General features: G+C 38.4%; 1 pseudogene; it reads right to left on the minus strand.

Annotated features, from left to right (window-relative positions):
* Positions 1-9,646: 9,646 nt before the first annotated feature.
* On the minus strand, positions 9,647-10,070 carry LOC102894844 (annotated as a pseudogene).
* Positions 10,071-13,024: the final 2,954 nt, after the last annotated feature.

Below are 13,024 nucleotides of genomic sequence, written 5' to 3' on the forward strand. Positions count from 1 at the left end.
AAAATAATTCCTTTTGCAATTGCAACAACAACAAAATACCTAGGAATAAATCTAATGAAACATGTGAAGGTCTTATATCATGAAAAGTACAAGATCTTATTAAAAGAAATCGAAGAAGATACAAAGAAATGAAAAGATATTCCGTGTTCCTGGATTGGAAGAATCAACATAGTTAAAATGACCTTATTACCTAAAGCATTATACAGATTTAATGCAATCCCCATCAAAATCCCATCGGTATTTTTTAATGAAATAGAACAAAAAGTCATCAGATTTCTATGGAAGCACAAAAGACCCTGAATTGCCAAAGCCATCCTGAGAAAAAAGAATGAGGCTGGAGGCATCACTCTGCTGGACTTCAAATTATACTACAAAGCGACAGTAATCAAAACAGCATGGGATTGGCAGAAAAACAGACACAGACCAGTGGAATAAAATTGAGAGTCTAGAAGTAAATCCATATTTATATGGGCAAATTATTTAAAAAAAAAACATACAGGGGAGAAAGGAAAGCCTCTTCAATAAATGGTGCTGGGAAAACTTGAAAGCCACCTGCAAAAGAATAATACTGGATTGTCGTCTTTCATCACACACCAAAATTAAGTCAAAATTGATTAAGGATCTGAATATAAGACCTGAAACAATAAAATGCGTAGAAGAAAACATAGGAACTGAACTCAAGGACCTTAAAGTTAAAGAGGATTTTATGAATTTGACTTCAAAAGCAAGGGAAGTAAAAGCTAAAATAAATGAATGGGACTACAACAAACAAAAAAGCTTATGCTCAGCAAAAGGAATTGTCAACAAGGTAAAGAGACAACCATCCAAATGGGAAAATATATTTGCAAGCAATACCTCCGATAAGGGCCTAATATCCAAAATATACAAAGGACACATAAAACTCAACAACAACAACAACAACAACGACAAAAATGATCTAATCAAAAAATGGGCAGAGGACTTGAATAGACACTTCTCCCTAGAGGACTTATAAATGGCCAAGAAATATATGAAAAGATGCTCAACATCTCTAGCTATTAGGGAAATGCAAATCAAAACATATTAGTTTCAGGTGTACAGCATAATGATTCAATGTTTGTATATATTGCGAAATGATCACCACAATAAGTCTAGTTAACATCTATCACTATAATAGTTATAGATTTTTTTCCTTGTGATGAGAAATTTTATGATCTAGTCTTAGTAACTTTCAAAATATGCAATACGGTATTATGCTGTACACCACATCCCTGTGACTTACTTATTTGATAACTGGAAGTTTGCTCCTTTTGACTTTCTTCACCCATTTGGCCATCCAGCTCTTCTCTACCTCTGGCAACTGGCAACCACCAATCTGTTCTCTGTGTCTATGAGCTTGTTTTTCTGTTTTTTTGTTTCTTTTTTTAGATTCCACATGTAAGTGAGATCATAAGATATTTGTCTTTTTCCATCTGACTTACTTCACTTAGCATAATGCCCTCAAAGTGCATCTATGTTGTCGAAAATAGCAATATCATTCTTTTTTATGGCTGAATAATATTCCATTGTCCGTGTGTGTGTGTGTGTGTGTGTGTGTGTGTGTGTGTGCATGTGTATATCACATTTTCTTTATCCAGTTACTCACTAATGGACACTTAGGTCCTTCAGGTCTTTTGCCAAGTTTTTAATCCATTTATTTGTTTTTTGTTGTTGTTGAGTTGTAGGAGTTGTTTATATATTCTGGATATTAACCCTTCATCACATATACGGTTTACAGATATTTTCTTCCACTCAGTAGGTTTTCTTTCATTCTGTTGCTTGTTTCCCTTGCTGCACAAAAGTTTTTAAGTTTGATATAGTCCCATTTGTCTATTTTTGCTTTTTGCATCATATCCAAAAAATCATTGCCAAAACCAATGTCATGAAGATATTCTCATATGTTTTCTTCTAGGAGTTTTATAATTTCAGGTTTTACATTTGGGTCTTAAATCTATTTTGAGTTAATTTTTGTATATGGTGTAAGTAGGAGCATTCTTTTGCATGCAAATATCTAGTTTTCCTTGTATCATTTATTGAAAAGACTATTCTTTTCCCATTGAATGGTCTTGGCACTCTTGTTGAAAATCAAATGATTTTATTTGCGAAGGTTTATTTCTTGGTTCTCTATTTTATTCCATTGGTCTACATGTATGTCTTTGTAGCAGCTCCACACTGTTTTAATTATTGTAGCTTTGTAGTAAGTTTTAAAATCAGGAATTATGAGACCTCCAACTTTTTTTTCAAGATTGTTTTGGTTCTTCAGGGTACCTTGAGATTCCATATGAATTTTAGAATGGATTTTTCTGTCTCTGCAAAAAATGTATTTGAGATTTTGATAGAGATTTCATTGAATCTATAGATCACTTTGGGTAGTATCAACATCTTAACAATACTAAGTCTTCCAATTCATGAGCACAGTTCTTTCCATTTATTTTTGTCTTCTTTAATTTCTTTCAGCAACATTTTGTAGTTTTAGTGTACAAGTCTCTTTCTTCCTTGGTTAAGTTTATTCCTAAATATACTTTTCTTTTTTGTGCTATTATAAATGGAATTGTTTTCTTAATTTCCTTTTTGGATTGTTCATTGTTAGTGTAAATGCAACTAATTTTTGTGTATTGGTTGTGTATCCTATAATTTTGCTGAATTTGTTTATTAGTCCTAATAGTTCTTTTGTGGAATCTTTAGGTTTTTCTACGTACTAGATCATATCATCTGTGAACAGAGAGAATTTTACTTCTTTCTTTCCAATCTGGATGCTTTTCATTTTTCTTACCTAATCAATCTATGTAGAACATACACTGCTGTATTGAATAGAAGTGGTCAAAGTAGGCATCCTTGTCTCATCCTTGATCTTAGAGGAAAATCTTTGAGTATGATGTCAGCTGTGGCTTTTTCACATTAGATTTTTAAGTCTTTTATTCTTTGTTTATCCTGAGGCTGAGAAAGAAAACCAAGAAATTCTTTCCACGAGATTACATCTGTAATATGTATAAATTGAGTGAATTCTTTTTTTTTTTTTTTCCAAGGTTACTAAACTATCTCAGAGTTCCTAGCCTGCCAGTATGTGACTTTTCTTGCTCACCTACCTATATGGCTGGAAACCAAGTAAACTAACAGAGTCAAGCCAGTTTTCTTCAGTGGCCTCTTATAGTCAACCTTAATTCTCTAACTGTAGCTGGTGATACCTGATTAAATGAACATCATTCTCAAATATGACATTTCAGGTAAGGCCTTAGTTGTATAACTAATGCTTCCAATTATATCCTGGTATAAAGGAGAACAGATTCTTATTGAATTTGTACAAATCATAATATTGCCATGAAAAGTAAGAAGACCCAGTTAGAGTCTGTAAATTCTACAGCGGGTTGGGAATCAGTGAGAAAAAAAGTCATTTACAAATATTTAATTTTAGTTTATAAACACAGTGTCTAGTAAATTGTTATGGGTTATAGATGTAAGAAAGACATAGGACCACATTATATATCCAGAACGTAGAAGATTAAAACAGTAGCAATGTTACCGAACAGAAAGAGTTTGTCTACCTGGAGCTAGCAGAGCCAAACACTAAACACTGAGAATTGCAGTGGAGAAAGATTGGCTATTTTATTATGAATGGCACCACCCAGGAGAACTGGAAGCTAATGCTCAAAAGCTGGAACTTCCCAATGGTTTGTAGGTTATAAATTATATAGACACTGTGGGTTAGGTGTTTTGGGGTCATGCTGGGAACTGATTGGTCAGAGTGAGTTAAGGATAATCATTCATTTCTTTAGGTCTTGAGGACAGTCCTGAGGTCTGTTCCAGTGTCCTTCTGTCTGATTTCATGGGAAAGTAGCCAGGGTGTTGTTCCAACTTAGGGCTCAGGAGCTAAAATATAACTTAGGTCAAGATGTTATGTTTAGCTTGTCAGAGCTCTGGACCTTTTGATCATTAGTTAGATCCGGGATACTGTCTTCTGCTGCTTCGGGGGTTGCTGATTATCCGGGGGTGTGTGTGTGGTGGGGAGACTAGGTCTCTGAGGTAGGATTTAAAGCTAAATTTAATCAGAGTTATAAAGACTCTTGGTTTCACCAACAATATTCCAAACAAAAACTATAATCATCCCTTATCAGGTCATTCAGTCCTATATAATTAACTCTTGTTCTGCTGAATCTTGGGTTGGTAATCTCATGAACCCATTTGCTTCTCAACAAAAAGCATTCTGGAAATCATAACTAGGTTTATCGGTATGATTTTAAAGTTATCGAACCAATGACTTTAGAAGCTAGTATCCACAAATGCACTTTTTTCAAATGTTAGTAGGCTAAAATATGTAGCACAGTACTTTTTGGGAGAAAGAGTGAAACAGCACACTGGTTCTGTTTCCTTAAAGCAGTTTGGTGATTCATTCAATCCTTGTGTTATTTTACAAAGATAGCACTGCACATATGCCACCCCTGTCCTTAAGATGACCCCAGAGCCAAGAATCTTCAGTCTACTGAACTTAAGTCATGGAGGTGTGTCTACCGGAGCCATTTATGAAAAAGCAAGGGGTCCTTCAATAAGGAAAATCCAGTGCCTAGACCAAATGTGGACAAATACAGAACTGACCAATCAAACCCTGCCAAATTGGAATTTCTTTGAGCTTTCTCTTGCCCCTTGACCCTATACCATAACTGGCCAAGTTGCAAAACCCTCCAATCAAAACTTGCTCCACCGGCTTTACCTCATGCCATCCTCTTCTCCCTAACCCTTAAAACTTGTCCAGACCCCAGACTGGGGAGACAGATTTGAGCAGTGTCTCCTGTCTCCTGCGGGTTGACTCAGCATTAAATAAATAGCTTTTTCATTTCACAAAGGCCATTGTCATAGTTTTGGCTCCTTTGTGCATTGGGCAGTCAGTACTTTCTCAGTAGTAACAGCTACTTTCCAGCACCCCGACAGCTTTGCATGATTCCACATTGGCTATGTAGGCAAGGCTTGAACCATTGCTCATCTAAGTCATGGAAGAATGCTTTTTGGTCTTCCCAGAGCATAAGAGCATGCAAGGCTTCTGAGCAGCTGTTATCACCACACCATTTCCCACTGCCTCGTCAACTTTCACCTCTGTCTAGCAGAACATTATCTGAAAAGTTTCTTGTTTTTTTGCCTCTTAGATTCTGATGAAATGTATCTTCTCACCTCTCTTCGGGACACAGCTGTAGGTTATACGACTTTAGCTGCAGGACAGACTCCTCAGAAACAGGGTATCCTATCATTCTTGTTGCAGTCGTCTGGCCCCTTTTGTTTTTCCCATTGCAAGGGACAAGGGGAACTATTACTTTTGGCTACTCATCCTTTTTAATGTCTATGTAAGTAAAACACTGTCTGTATCTAAAAAGGGCTCATTGTTTTCTTTACTAACCAAATCAGTCATACTGTCTTTGTGTTGACATCTACTTCCACAGGGCTCTGAGATAGTCTTTCCTTGAAAACACAATTTCTGCCTTGCAGATGATTTCTGAGTCTTCGGGCAAGCATGAAAGAAAAACAAAGACTATTTGTAGATGTGATATTGTGAATTATAATAAGAAATGTATATTCTGTCTTTGTCCCTGTTCCTGGCACGGAGCTCCTAAAATCCTTGAAATTTCCTAAGTGATGAAGGCCATAAAGGTGTCTTTTGTTATGTTAATGAGGAGAAATGAGTAACAAAAGAATGAGCTGGTTGCCAGGGGAACCAGCCTTGTGATTAGAGGGTTGGAACTTGTAGTCCCACTCCTCCCCAACCTCTGGGGAGGGATGAGGGGCTAGAGATTGAGTTCAATCACCAATACCTAATTATTTAATCAATCATGCCCATGTAATGAAACCTCCTTAAAAACCTAAAATGATGGGGCAGGAGAGCTTCCAAGTTGGTGAAAACACGGAGATTTGGGGAGAATGGTACACCTAGTGAGGACAAAGAAGCTCCGTGCCTTTTCCCATGTACTTTGCAGTACACATCTCTTCCATCTGGCTGTTTCTGAGTTATATAGCCTTTTATTATAAACAGGAATTTAATAAGTTAAATATTTCTCTGAGTTCTGTGAGCCACTATAACAAATTAATCGAACCCAAGGAGGGGGTCGTTGGAACCTCCAAATCTATAGTTGATCTGTCAGAAGCCCAGGTGACAACTTGGACTTTTCAATTGGTGTCTGAAGTGGGAGAGAGGGAGTCTTGGAGGACTGAAGGCTTAATCTGTGAAATCTGACACCATCTTCAGGTAGAGAGTGTTAGAATTGAGTTGAATTGTGGGACATCCAGTTGGTGTCTGAGAATTGCTGAGTGGTGTGGAAAAAAGTACTTTGGAATTGGTGTCAGAATTGGAGTAGATGACAAAGTCTTAAAATGGCTGTGGTTAATTTATTGATGGATGGTAATTTTCTAAATGAAAGAGCTGATGAGCTTATAAGAAGAATAATGCAATTGACAAGGAAATTTTGTTGTTTCTGTGGCATGCGAAACAACCATAATAAAGCCAATCCACACAGTTTTAGACAAAATGCGATTAGGATCATTATTAAACATAGTTTCACTGAAGACAATAAATGTTACATCTGATTTACAAAAAAATAGATGAACATAATTTTTATAAAGGAAAAAAAATCTCAAAATATAACATAATAATCTGGGAGCATAATGTCAATAATATACCATGAATATACTAAACATTCAGTAAGAATATATACCAAGAAAATGTCAAAGAGATTCATTAAGTCTGGAGTAGGTCCTAGACATTTGAATTTTAATAAAACTTTTTAAGAAAGCTTTTGCCAGTATATGTGCATAGATTTAACTAGTGTCATTATAATTTTCACCACACATTTTGTGTTTGAGCTTCATCTACATTCTAATTGCTATAGCTCTAGTTTCTACATTTGACTGGTATATCGTATTTTGCTATATGATTGTACCATGATTTATTTATCCAGAATAATCTGTTGATGAATGTTTGAATTGTTTTTAGATTTGTGCTTTTAAAAAGAGTAGTGTAAAGGCCTTTCTGTGCAGGTGTCCTTGAGCATACCTGCCAGGGGTTCTAGGTATATACTTGTAGGTGCATTTGAGGTATCAGATAGGTATAATCCGGTAGATATGACCAAATTGCTCTACGAAGTTGATATACCAGGTCACAAAACAACTAGTTGTGTATGGAAGTTTCCATTGCTCTACATCGTCTGTCTAAAGAGGAGGCTGAGTGTCTGGTTCCAAATACGCATCTTTGAGTCAAGCACATGGGGATTATGATAGCAGCTCTTTCGCTTAGTAGCTGTGTGACTGGAACATGTACTTAACCTCTCTGAGCCTTACTCTTATAGTCTATAAAAGGATATCCTGATAGCTAAGAGAATATCTAGAACATATAGATGGACAGCAAATGTTCATTTCCTTCCTATTCCATCTTTTCCCCTCTTTAAAAGAAATTTTTGTTTTAACCTTAAGATTGTCACTATATATCAGAGAGTATTTGGGGAAATGTTAAAAGAAGAAGGAAAGCAAACACATTCATGTATATCGTGTAACACATTCAGGGCCATTTCTGTAATAAAGAATGCCGTCACAAGAATGAGTTGTCTGATGGAGTAGGGTGGGAGAAAAATAGTCTTTCCTATTGAATGATTGTATCTTTGCTCTGGTCTCTTTGTGTCCAGTAGGTTCAATTCAGGCATGTACATGAACTAGGAGTCTGGGACCTTCTTAAAGCTCCAGAAAGATGAGGCATTTGGTGACTGTGGATTGGCAGGGAGGGACACTGGAACAGGAGTCAGAAGCATTGTCTGAATCTCAATGCCTGAGCCTTCACTGTGACAGGACCTTAAGTGAATCATTTCCTCACTCCTCTCCTCATCTACCAAGAGAATTGCACCAGGGAGCCAGGTCAATGAGGATATGGTATCTGATTGAATATCCATGATGTTCGAGGCCCTACGCCATCTGCTTTACTTGCATTTCTCCTTTTTTGTTAAGCATTTTTGCTCCAGTGGCCTTCATGGGGCGAAATCAGCAACCAATGAAAGAGAACAATATTAGGGATCTATTTTAGATAGTAAGGAGTCACAGAAATACTTTCTGAGAAACTATATTTAAAAGGTAACCTGAAGTGTGAAAAAGAGAGAGTTAGGGTGAGAGAGACTCCCAGCAAGGGAAATAGCATGTACAAAGGACCTGGGGTAGGAAGTAGTTTGGCCCTTTTAGAATAGAGTAAAGCCAGTGTGACAGAGTGTGAAAGGGGAAGGCAGGGTCCAGAGCTGGCAGGGCACTCTGGGCAGTGGTCAGGAATTTGCATTTTACCTGCTGAGCTCTGGCAAGCACTGGAGAGTTTATAAACGGGTGTGAGCTCACTTGCTTTTGGCATCCAGGAAAGTGTTAGACTCAGAGTAGAAATATCACCCTTCTTTGTAAACAGAGCAGAGAAGCCATGAAGAACAGCCTTGTGGGTGGAGGCTGTGCTGCTGAGGTGACAGAAATAGGTCTTTGTTACTATGGAAACCTGACATTGGACTGCTGACAGTGGTGATGAGGACACGTGACAGGACTTGAGCTGGCCAGTGAGACTCTCCTGATTCTCCCACTCTAGTGATTGTATTACATGAGATAAAGAAGGTTGGGGGGCAGCTGATCTTTCATGGAGTTCAGGTCCATCTGTTGGTCCTGCTAAGGGAGGATAGAAGTCACTAAGACACACAGTCTCATTTCCTTTGTCTGGATCTGAAACACCTAGGTATTCTTCTGTTCATGGCAAGAGGTCCAGATTCCTCCCTGACATTTTCCCCATCATAATCTCATGCAGCCACAGTTCCTGAACATTTGATGTTCTTTAAAAGATGCTATTATTACTCACTCAAAGCATAACATTTTCCCTTATTGAACTATAATTCAGAAGGAACACATATTGCATTTATTTAGATTTTTAGCTGTATCTACTGAACACGATTGTATTTTTTGCATTTTTAGATCATAAACCATATGGAGCTAGCTCTCATTCCTACATTAATTTTAGTGGACCAAAGAGTTAGACAAAAGTGTGTTAAGTGTGTATTGAATATGTTTTGATTTAGATCTACCACTTTATTATTTGTTTTTTGTTTGTTCCCTCTGTTTTTCATTACCCTGTGTCCCCTTTTTTGCCTTCCTTTGGCATATTTGAATGCTTTTCAGTACTAGATTTTAATTTTTTATTATGACTTTTAATATATCTTTATATAACATTTTTGTGGTTGCTTTATGGATTATGAACTATCTACTAAACTTTTCACAATTTAATTAGAATCAATAGTTTACTACTTCAATAGATATGTAGAAAACTCACCTTAATAGATTTCCTTACCCTCCCCCCTTATGCTATATTTTCCTTATGTATTATATCTATTTTGAAATCTACATAGATATCTACAACATCTACATTATTGAAAGCCCCATCAGTCAATGTTATATTTTGCTATCATATTCCAATATTTACCATGCTTTTAGAAACCTATTTGGCTGTATCTTTATATTTATTTCCTCTCTAGATCTCCATGAGTCCCAAATTAGGGTAGGAGGCAGTGGGAATAAAAAATTTGCCATTCATAGTGTTTTATTTTAAACACTTTTGAGCATTTAATGAACTTCCCTCCATGTGGTTTCAAGCTACCAGGACACAGGCCCCAGCCCCCAACACCCTTAAACTTCTCTTTGGCTCTTCTGCTAAAGAATTTGGCCTTCACCATGACAGGCTGCTTTGGGAGCTTCCCCTTCCCCAGAACTTTGTAGTAGCCCGATCACACCAAATCAATGATAGGAGCAGTTCTTGTCTTGTTTTTGGCAACATTTACCTGTGTTTGTTCACTGACCAAGGTTGACAGTTGGGCAGGTTCCTCTTTAAGTGGTAATGCCTCATAGCAACTTTCCCAAAGTAACCCGGGTGATATTTGTTGAAGTTGATCCTGTGGTGATGCATGCCACCAGCTTTACTTTGACCTCCCGGGTGCTTCTGATGCTTGCGATGTGGCCATGGCCATGGCTCCATGGCCCCGAAGTTTCTGGGTCTCCCTCAGTCTGGATAGCATGTCTGCGGCCAAGACAAAAGAGCATCATTCATAATATTTTAAAAATTTGCAATAATATTCCGCTTTAAGAGTAATATAGGTCATTATTAATTAATTAAGCAATACCCTGGACAACATCAAATGCTAGTGCCCAAAGGGATTACAGCATTCAGATCCCCAATGCCTTCAGGACACAATGAGAATAGCTTTAGGTGAATTTCAGGTTCCACCACTAAGTAGGCATTCAAAGCAATTTCCCTGATTTCCTTAACTTCTCCCAACTTCCTACCCTGGTCTAAATTATTGGGTTAAGTAGGAACTTGAATAAGTATTTAGATTAAAGGAGATGCAATTTAGAGTACCACTTGTTTGCATTAATTTTTTAAACATTAATTTCCTGCTCTCCATATCATCTTTCTCAGAGAAAACACCTGTTCTGATTGATCCTTTTCTATCTATCATCTTAGAAAAAAAAAAACAAAACGATCAATTCACATAATCCCTATGCCACATTCTCTTGACCCTGGGGGTGGGCAGGATTTCATTTCTATCATCATCACCATCGCCAACACCAAGAGTGGTTATTAAATAAGTATCCATGAGAAATTTTAAATGACATGTCCTTAACTCCCGGTAGCCCATCATCTACATAAGAGATCACTGTATATGAAGTGTTTGTTAAACTTTTTCCATAATCATCTCCCAGAAGCCTTTCAGACATATTTTTGCTTAAGTACTCCAACCCGACTCCCCAGCCAAATGTGAAAATTTTAATACCACAGTCTTAGTTTATCTGTTTGTATACTATGTTCCTTTGGAGGTTCACAGACCATTATAATATCTATGAAAACCCTGCCCTCAAGAACGAATGTTAGGCCCCTTGGGGACGATGTCACCTCTGTTGAGAATGCATGGTATATTGTGATTAGGAGAAAAATGAGAATCCCATACCTTTTCCATCCATCCTTTGTCCACACTAGAAAATCTGTCATGACTAGATGCCCAGCCTTGATGGACTATCCATGGAGCCATTGATATGGAACAATGATCAGGTCTCTACTCCTGGAGGGACCCGTAGACCTCCAACCTCATTCCTGTCTGGAAGTGATGCAGGATGGGGCAACCCCCACCTCCCAAGTAGGTACTCAAGCCCTACACCAGGAGAGGGTCCTTAGCTTAATGCAAGAAAGAATTCAAGAATGAGCTAAAGGCAAAGGAAGATTTTTTAGGGAAAAGAAAGTTTATTAGAGAAGGAATAACACTCCACAGACAGAGATGTGGTCTCCTCTCAAAGTCAGAGAATGAGACCCTGAGCACCTAAAGAACTGGGATTATATGTGCTTTTTTTAGTTTCTATGACAAATTGCTGATTATAGGGAGTAAGGAATGGAATGAATGATTGAGTTTATCTTTAACTTGTACAGGGTACAGCTTAAAGTCTTTGCTTTCCTGTTTTCCTTTTATGGTATGGGTAAGCATAAAAAGTATGGGTAAACAGTTGTTAGTAATCTTTGCAGAAACCTTCCTTTGTTCTGTAGGTTCCCCGTGGTCTGCCCATATGGTTGATCAACCAGATTCCAAGTCTAATAGCACAGCACATAGCATGCTTTGAATTACACTCGGTTTAATAGTCAAGCTGGAGTGACGTCAGAAGCATGACGGCATGAAGGATCTCCCCTGATTTCTCTCCTTGAAACTATAAAGAGCTAAACACCTACATCTCAAAAAATAACACCCAACCTGCACATAAACATGTCTGGGAGATTTGTGCATCAGAGCATCAGAAGGTGGGCTATTCGGGCGAGCATGACAGGGAGGCAGATAGAGACAGAGTCAGGTGCTGCGAAAAGCAGCCTGGAGCTCCTGGGAGGGCAAGGGGGAGCGGAAACTAACACTAAAGTTCCTTGGTCCTTGGAAGCCCTGAAAAGTTCTGCCAGAAGGATACATATATTCCATGCAGTGGAGCCCAGGAAGCAGGGCAGAGAGCAGGGCAGAGACCAAGCACGGAGGGGCAACAACTGTGTCTTAACAACCACCTTCACCAGGCAGAAAGCTGAGTCATGGCGCCTAGCCATCATCCCCTGCCAACCTCCACTATCCCAGGGTGTGCCCTCCCCCTAAACACACGCCCTTCCAGCAGGAGCACCAAACCATGGGCAATATCTCGCACCCAGAACTGAAACATACACAGCACCCAGACCCAAGGAAAAGAGAGGGGATACAGACAGAAAGCAACTGAAGCATGAGCCAGCATCACAAGAAGGAAAACAGTCACACACAAACTCAACCCACCCCCGTCCAGTCAGGCTGATTAACAAGGAAGCAGTGGAGCATTGCGCCTGACAGTGGGAACAGTACCAGGATATCAGGGCCTTCTCAGAGGTTTGGAATCCCATCGCTTTTAACATTCTGCCACAGGAGTGAAAACTTGGGACCAAGGCAACCTAGTCACAAAGGAAATACACAACTTTCCAGAGAAAAAAGGGCCTTCTAATTTATCTGATCGTTTGTTTGTTTATATTTTTAATGGTGACATTGGTTAACGAAATCCAGTAAGTTTCAGTTGTACATTTTAACAGTAAGGCATATACATATTTACATTGTGTGTTCACCTCCCATTGTTAGATTTCTTTCTGTCACCACACATTTGACCCCTTTTACCCCATCTACCTGCTCCCTCTTTCTCCCTGCTACCCTCTAGTAACCACTAGTCTATTGTCCATGTATGATTATCTTCCATCCAGGTTGTCACAAATGGCGGTATTGCATCTCTTCTTATGGCTGAGTAATATTCCATTGTATGCATGTTCCACCGCTTCTTTAGCTTAGCCCCGATAGACATCTGAGTTGTTTTATATGATTTAGGCTATTCTGGATACTACTATCAACATTCATGTTTGTGTTTTTGTGTCGATATATGTTTGTATTTCGTTTAGGTACATATATACATTTGGAATTGCTGGGTCATATGTTTC

The sequence above is a fragment of the Pteropus alecto genome, unplaced genomic scaffold (genome assembly GCF_000325575.1).
Source record: "Pteropus alecto unplaced genomic scaffold, ASM32557v1 scaffold538, whole genome shotgun sequence".
In the NCBI taxonomy this organism is placed as follows: domain Eukaryota; kingdom Metazoa; phylum Chordata; class Mammalia; order Chiroptera; family Pteropodidae; genus Pteropus; species Pteropus alecto.